Genomic DNA, 9184 nt, shown 5'->3' with positions numbered 1-9184 from the left:
CACTGGCTGCAAGAAGCCACTAAAGCAAACACCGAAGCACATTGGTGAAGGCAAGACTATCAACCAACACTTCTGCTCTGTGACCCTCTCAGGTCTTAGAAATGGTCATTTTGGATTCCAGGTCTTGTTGTATTGATTTCAATCAGCAGCTTTTCCTAAGAGCCCCGCTTTGAAATAGCCCTGCCAGAATTTCTGCTCTGCAGCCCATGTTTTATCTCAGGGTTTTTATTCGCATTTGACATCATTCAGCCAACTGACAAGAGAGGATTTTGTGTGTGTACTTGTTTCCCTACCCACATTTTTTTATAATTATGGTTGTTTTGAACACGAGTAAATCTGTTTACTTATGCTTTCACTTGCTGCATCGAGGGAGGCACACTGAGCTGCCTCAAGTGTTGCTTTCAAAATGTTTTTACATTTTCGGCCACGCTTCAGTGGGACCGAAGTATTTCTGTCAACGACTTCATTAATGTCAGGATTTTACCCCTGGCTTTTGAATACAGGAGGCCCCGCACAGGAGGCTCTGTCGCCGCTCAAATCCCCGCTCTCTTCTCTTTCCCTTACGAGAGCAGCAGGGGCTTCCATAGCCCATGGTCCCCCATGGCCCAAGCTGGCGAGGGACCAGGCAGCTGCTGCTCTGCACCAGGGCACAGGAGCCAGGGCTGAAAGGCGAAGGGCAGGCAGCTGCCGTGCCCCCCTTCACGTCTCTTCCTCGCAAGAGGCTGTGCCCACCCTGCCACATAGCCAAAGGCATGGAGGAAAGCAAGATGGGGGGGAAGCAAAGTTGCTTAAGCCATGTTTGTGCCTCCTAGCTTCTATAGCTCTGTGTATAAATTAAAGCCACCTACAGGGTTTTTTGATGGTTAAGATTCATGCAGGGGGAAAGGGTATTTCAGACAGAAAAAAAGTTTCAAAGTTTTTCCTTTTTCTGTTGTTTTTTTTTTTGTTGTTTCTTTTTTTAAATAAAGCAAGCTATCAGGAAATCCTCAGCAGAAACTGAGAATGGGTTCCTGATGTCTGGGTGGATTTTGCCAAAATCCATTTTAAGGTTTACTTTGAGTAAGCTCAAATCAGGTTGCCATATGGAATTACTCCATGCAGCAGCCTGACCTAGAGCAAAGTTGAACAAAGCTGAGATTACTTGCTGAACTCCAAAACCACTGGCTGTTTTGCATCTCTCCCACACTGCATCTAATTCCCTAAGTAAATAAGCACATATTAAGTTAAAAACCCAAGTTAATGAATAGGCCAAATAGTTGTACACAAGGTAGGCTATTTGATGACACATAAAGCGCAACCATGGGTCAGCATTCATGCCTCAGACCATCTCAAAGCTTGCCAGCACCTGCAGTTTAGCACATTTACTGCTGTAGCCGAGAAGATTGATCACAGGAAGCCAAAGCAGTTCAGTTAAAAAAAAAAAAAGAATCAGCTGTTTTCTATGAGCGGTCTGCCAGATAACCAGCCTAATGAAACCGTGGGCATTTCTCTTGAGCTCAAGAAACATTCATGCTGGAGAGGATGCTGGAGACATTCTAATATTTTGCAGTTGTTTTGGAGGTTTGATAGAAAGCGGCACAGCAGAAAGGCTCTGCCTTTGTGATTAAAGAAAAGGCAGAAACATAGCATCAAAATGCACAGTTGTGCCCTCAACTAAAACAGACAGAAGACTAACGCTGTATTTTTCACCTCACTGATGCATTCCAAATTGAAAACACAAAGGATGCTTTTCACTGGTACTCTTTTTAAAAAAAAAAAAGACAAAACTGCCCCACAGAGAAACAAGACACCGTTCTGCTTTTGTAAAAATAACTCATAACCTGATGAAATGTCTTGTGTCAGAATCGAAACTAAAAAGCTTCAGATGAAAAATGAATCTGACTCGTGTTAGAACTGCATAAGCTGCTCTGCAATCTTGGCTCTCCCTGTCATGGGCTCCAAATGGATGCAAAGATAAAAACAAAGCAAGAAAAGGCTCAGCACAGGGTGATCCTAGTGTCCTTTGACAGGACATGTCACCATGGAAAACACTGACATTCACTCATGGGCTTTTGGCTAGCTTATACATACAAATATGGTTTCGCCAGCCACCTCACTGTCAATGCAAAAGGGCATTCCCACAGAAGTTGCCTTATCTGGTTGTATGCAGGCAGGACTCCACTGGGAAGGCATTTATTCTGCTGTGACGAGTACAGTCTGCTGGGTGTTCATTCAGTTTTGCTGGACTGTGTGGGAGAAAAAGCAGTTTCACATCTCCTGTTACCTTCTTACCACTTGTGAAGCTAACAGCACAGGAGAAAGGTGGCAGCCTAACCTGCTTTTACCTCACAAAACAGACAACACTAAAGTAAAAAAAGTGCTTTAAATGGTGGTGAGATGCTTACCATTACTTCAGGCCTCTTGCACTTGTAAGTTCTCCACAAGCCAGAGAACTGTTGTATTTCATGTGACACACGTGTAGACAATCATGGTAGGTGGCACAAATCAGTGCAGCCCCAAGGCTGCTCTAGCTGATCCCAGGAGGCTGACCAGTTCAGACTGCTTCAAGGGAGACAGAAGAGCCAGACAACGATTCCAACCTGCCCTTTGAAAGTGAATCCAATTATCAAAAGAACCTTAAGCTTTCTTCACCATTTTGTCATGTTTCTATTAAAAAAAAAAAAAAAAAAAGAGGTAGCACATTTGATAATGTTAAAAGTTTATCTGCTTGTAACAAAGCTTTGGTGTATTTTCCAAACACATCATGCTAACAATTCCTAGGAATATTGCTGGAAGATGTTTATAACGTTATACATTGGGTAACAAATAATGCAACTTACAGTCATTTGAAAGTCTGGAATATGCTGATACTTTCTGGCTTTTATTTCCCAGGCCTCAGTTTATGCTCTGCATTTTATATTAATGTTATTTTTATTATAGAATATTTTTATTTATAGATGAAAAAGAGTATGCTTAACAGGTGAAAAATACATATATATTTTATATGATAAAAAGGACAAAGCTGGCAACAGCTTGTGATAATAAAGAGCAAGTGAATAATAATGATGGGATGAACAGTAATAATGAGCATTTCATTATTTGCATGTAATTAAATGCATGCTTAGACAAAGACCGAGTTTTGAAGTTTCACTCTCAGGTGCATCTGATAGTAACTTGTGTTGTTATTTTCTAATACAGGCATATGTCCTCTGGTTTCAGTTTTCATCTTTATCTTCTGTTTGCAGGTCAAGAGTGACAATGTTTTGCAATGCAGCTAAAGTAGTACATGTATTTGGTATGCTGAAGGCATCTCTTTTCTTTTGTCTGTAGCTTTTCTGAAAAGTTCATCACCTCCATTCCTTCAACCAATAGTTTTCTCGTAGCAGAACTAATGCCTGTGAGAAAAAGATTGCAGGGTCCTCAGTACGGCATTTACACCAGCTGTGTAAAGAAGGGAAAGGGAAAGGGGAGTGCAAGCAATGGAAACTGTTGCCAAATAGCCATTTTCCTCAAGAAAAAGAAAACACAATTTTCAGGATCAACAGAGGACACTTGCTGGCCAAGCTAGATCACAGCATTTGTGAAATCACAGGCCAAGGCTTGGGCAAAAGGGAGGAAAGGGAAATGGGAGGCATAATGCCTGAGGGAGTGGAAAGTGAACGGACTGCGGGAGAAAGGCAATGACAGACTGGGCAGAGATAGATGCCTGCGAGGATGAGCAGGCTTAATGATGGCAAGGCCCAGCCGACTCCGTATGGACGTAGCCTTGCACCCGGCCTGTGGGCCGTACTCCAGTGCTATGCGCATGCTTAGTGAAGCTCCTGCTAACATCCATGAAGAAACCATGCAGTCTGTCAGGTTTTGCGCCGCAGTGGATAGTCCTTTTTATTCACACAGGCACACTGGCCTGCATAGCAGCAGGCTATTAGTGACCTTCTGGCAGTCAAAGAAGCTGTATCAAATGAAATTGCTGATGCTGAAGCCTCTGATGGCCACCATATGGGGATAGAGGAAGTTCCTGATGGTATCACACACTTTTATTACAACGGCCATGACAGCAAATTTCCTCAGTGCAGAACAACTTGCCAACGAGTGTAGGAGCCAAGAGTGAACAGAGACCAGTGGGCAATGGGTATTCTTTATGTACTAGAAGAGAGGCTGTAGAGCAGGCATGGATGTGGCAGGACTTTCAGCACACAGCATCCAGGATGATGCTCAGTTTTGTCGCAGAGCTAAGCATGGAGAAACTAGGACTACTGCTGTCCTGTGGAGGACAATATGGTCCTGTGAGTGCCTGTTGATGTCCGTGTCTCTTTTTCAGCATGGGCTTCAAAGACAGAGAGGTAGGTCAACAACAGGCATTTCTGAAACCCCTCACCCATGCATTAAAAAAATAAAAGAAAAAAAGAAAAAAGAAAGAAAGAATTCCAACACATGTTTTGCACAGCTAAACAGCACCTTTTGGGAAAAAGATGACACCATTTCCTGCCCGCATGGAGAACCAAGGCCAAATTCAGGCCAAGGAGAAAACTGCCTAAACTACCCTGCAGGAAATGCTAAAAGCATGAATGTAGTTTCCACATCTAACTCTATGCTGCAGAGTATTCCCCAAACCCAGGAGCGTCTCCAAGAACTGAGTTCTTACGTCCATGCAGGCGAGAAGGGCCAGTGACACAACTGCAGCTCCATTTTATGGATTAATTTACCCGAGACTCAAAACTGATTCTTCTGTGCATCCCATCCCCATCTCTGCTGCTTATGTATTTTGCTCTGAGTCTTGAGAATGGAAAATATGCGAGCAAACACTTTCTCTCCTGAGAAAGCTGCTTCCCCACCCAACCACAGCACCAGGCTCCCACTACTGTCTGACACCATCAGTCTCGCATTTGTTCACCTGCAGGGAAGAGCCTCAATGACAGTGACTGAGAGGATGGGGTTTGCTGGCTCGGAAGCTGGTCTGAAAAGTGAGAGCTGAGACCCTGAACCCTTGAGTTCAGAAGGACCTAGAGCAGGCAAGGGTTGCATCGGCTAAGCTGCTGCACCGTGGCTGATGCTATTGTGGGTTGCTTGAACTGCACAGGCACACAAGCCCAAATAAGCCAGCTCTCAGGTCTGAATGCAGTTTAACATAACTTCTCACCTATTCTTCTGTCATAATGCTGCTCTTTGAGTATTGTATTTTAAGCATCTAAGGGGCATTGTGTTCCAAGTCAGCAAGCTGATTTAGCTGAGGCACAGGTGTGGTGGATGGCTTCAAGAACCACGGCAGGTTATTCACAGAGTAGACAATCTGAATTAAGTCCCTGTGAGTCAGCTTTTCCTGACAAAATAGTATTTGAGAGATTTGGACATCTTTCTTAAATGGGTAGCAATATAGTATCAGTGTCCCTGTATATTTTGATAAACTTTATTCAAGATTCAGAGAGCACTTAGGATTCACAGGAATCAAAATAAGTTACTTTTACCATGTCCCCTCCCAAACCTGAGAAATACTCTTGTTAATTAAAATGAATTCCTGAAAACGTATCCTATATAGGACAGTCCTTAGTTTTTAAAATGTAGAAAACCAGACAAAAATTTTATATTGGTAGCTATATTTTAGACCAAAAAAAATCTTCACATAATAAATACATCTTATGCACATTAACTTCAAATTTACTTCAGAAAGCTATTTACAATTTAAATAATTATAAATGGGAACACTTTGCAAGATATTGTTGACAGAGCTAAATTGTGTTTCCTACATTACATTCCAAAGGAAAACTTCAAATTACAGATGTTATGCTACAATGTCACTAGACCCTATACATTGCAAGGCATGGTATTTGAAATTCTGGCAATCTGTGTCTTTTTTTCCATAAATATAACCCATTATTTTAAAGCTAACACGAAATGCCTCATTGTTTCTCAAGTGCTTCTTTTTGCTAGCTTAGTATTTTTTTTATGCATTGCAATATTTACCTTGGGAAAAACTGCAGTGCCTTAAAAGTAGTTTTCCTAATAGACTTTATTTCCTTAGAAATGCAGAGGTGCCAATGTTTGATAACATGTGAGCAAGATTATTTCTTGCATTTCTAAACTTCCCACTGTGTTGGTAGCTGAAAAGAAAAAAATGCACGCAGTCTCAATTGCAGTAAATCAAAACACTTAAAAACTGTGTTTTGAATCCTAGAACACAGGAAATCTTGAGAACCTGGTTTGAGAGAGGAGTTAAACAGTGAATACAATATGACAAAAAGCTTTGCTTCTTCCTGTATTTGATCTTTCAGTCTTCATAGATGAAGTCATAAATTACCTCTTTTCAGAAAGGGATATATTCCTAGCAATTTAGAGACAGATTTATCCGAAGAACTCTTGTATACACAAGATAAATTCCACAGTGACTTTTAAACTCACACAATTTATTTTTTTTTAGTAATAAATGCTCTAAGGAAATATGAAATTTGGTCACACTAGTGCTCTCAATGTTCTGAACAGAGGACTATTTAATTTTTTGGTCTTCAGAATAACAGCTAAACCCTCAGCTACACCTCTAGCAGGCTTTACTAACACTGAACTGAAGGGTTACAGAAAAAAAACTGTGGGTTTTGTTTTGGTTTGTTTTTTCCTGTTATTGGTTTTTGGGGTATTTTGCCTCTCAGTGCATACAGCCAAAATATTTAACTGTAAATAAAGTAAAATAGTTTCTTCTCCACAGTGTGGAGGTGTCTGGAGCTAATCCAGTACACCTACAGGAAAGCTTGTTCATCCACCATTGTTCCTAACAACAAAGCCTGTATTGCCTTTAGACCCTTAGGTGTTTTAAGTAAACTTGTAACTCATGGAAAGACCAGAGCCTGAATCCATTTGCTGCCAGACATCAGCTATAGCCACCTTAAAATAGACATGGCTAGGTCTAATCCTGGAACTATGCACTATAATCCCCATTATATACAGCTTTGTATGCAGAAGGTCTGAAACAACCGTGTGTGCCACAGCTTTGTTCCTTGACTGAAAGGTTAACTGACCTCTGCAACTGCTAGTCTGATTTTCCGTGGTGGCTGCGCCTTTCCCAGAAATACTATGCGACCTTTTATTTTTTTCCAATCACATGGGATGTTCACATACATGAACATACGGTGGTTAACATACTTAGGGACATTAATGAATAAATGCTGCATGTTCAGAGATAAAAACGAGATTCAGATAACTGTGATTAAAAGAGTTTAAAAGAGCAGAATTTCACTGTGTAACCTGTGGCAATATTGCGGACACATCAACACAAGCCATTTAAAGCTTAAGAAATACTTCTGGGGCTCTTCAGTGCAGAGAGATGCACCCATTTTTTTCAAAGTATGCATAAATAACATCTACTGTAGCAACACAGCCATTACAGCTTCTTCCTTCCATAGTTTCCATACTCACATCCTTAGCTTAAAAAAAAAAAAAATTACAAATAAACCCCAAACCTACTGCCAGTTCACAAGAAGTCATCTTTTTTTGCCATTACACATATTAAGTAGTACCTTACTCCACAAATATCCCCATTTGAGTCAATGGGACAACCTGCTGAGTAAGGTTCTTCTTCTCATTTAAGAAATGCTTTGCAAATTTGTCCAAAATTACAAACGCTGTGCCCCTGGGGTGCAATTTTGTATAAAGCAGAGGGATCTTTTTTGCTTCTTTAAAAAAAAGAGATATACCAAAATCATAATGCACCATCCACTGATATCAGTAAGAAATGGTTTTAAAGAGCTGTGGTCACTCTGTATTTGGAGTAGCTACAAAATATTAATTTCGTGTCAACAGCAAAACACAATTGTGTTAGAGAAATAATGAAACACAGCAACTCATGTTATTTCTGTTCAAAAACACAACGAGTAGTGAAACACCAGACCAGGTTGCCCACAGAGGTAGCGGAGGCCCCATCCCTGGAAACACTGAAGGTCAGGTTGGACAGGGCTCTGAGCAACCTGGTCTAGTTGAAGGTGTCCCTGCTCATGACAGGGGGGTCAGACTAGATGGCCTTTAAAGGTCCCTTCCACCCCAAACTATCCTATGATCATATGATTTCATACATATCTTCTTTAAAATGACAACCTTTAGCTAAGGTGACACATTTGAAATGTATTTGGTACAAATGCCTTGCATTTTTCAATTTTGCAAAATATCTCATCTCATCCGATTTAGAAAAGGAAGAAACGAAAAAAAAGAAGAAGATATCCTTGAAGGATACTAAATGAAAATTTGAGTTAAATAACTATGTAATGGAAAAAATAAGCTTTATATCATATTGGAAAGTACATGTTATATGAGCTGCAGTGATATTATATACTATAATTAAGATTGCAAACTTGCTTTCATGTAGCATGCGGAGTCTAGGTTTACAACATTCAATGTTTTCTGTCAATTAAGAAGAAATTCCTGGCTATCTAAGGAAGCAGGAGGGCAAACTAGCTGACAAAAGGCATCTATCTCCAGCAGACTGTATGGAAATGCTAAGGACTGCCAGTGGAGTCAGCATCAGCCTCTGCCTGTAGCACAACACGGCTGCATACACATCCCTTTCTATTGAGATATTAGGTATTCCTTTCTCTACAGTGCATTTTGCTGCATTTGCCATTGTAGTGGACTGAAACTATTGAAAACAGCAAAAATAACTACAGTTTGGGAAGTTTTATTTTGCGATCACAGTAGATAAGAATGGGGAATTTTTATTGCATAGCACACTGTTTTTTTTCCTGGGTAAAATTATATAAAGTACAGGCATCTTATATTGTGCCTGTTTATTTTAGAAGTCTTCTGTTTTTCAAAAGTGCCTGTCAGAATGCAAATACAACAGTTCCCAAACTGTGGTTTCCTGACTACTTTTGGCCATTAGACCATAGTCAGGGAACTGCAGCTAGTCTGCAGAACTCTATTGCCCTCTGATTAAAAGCTCGATAACAAGAGTGCTCGATGACCCCAAGAAACCTGGGTGCTGACAAATTCCCATTCATTCAAACAATTTAGGAAACTCTTCTGTAGTACAAAATAATATTGACACTTAGGCTTATTTTTTTTGTACTAGTAAGGATAATGTGATACCATGTACCTCTAATTCGCTTTGCAAATTGTATTTCAGTACTGTACAATGAGACTCCAAATACAAGTTTATTCATATTATTCATAGGAATAATGAAATAAATATGTATCCAGAACTAGCTTTATCAAAAATACTTTCTCA

This window comes from Opisthocomus hoazin, chromosome 2 (genome assembly GCF_030867145.1).
Source record: "Opisthocomus hoazin isolate bOpiHoa1 chromosome 2, bOpiHoa1.hap1, whole genome shotgun sequence".
Classification (NCBI taxonomy): Eukaryota; Metazoa; Chordata; class Aves; order Opisthocomiformes; family Opisthocomidae; genus Opisthocomus; species Opisthocomus hoazin.
Note: the sequence above shows the minus strand (reverse complement) of the source record.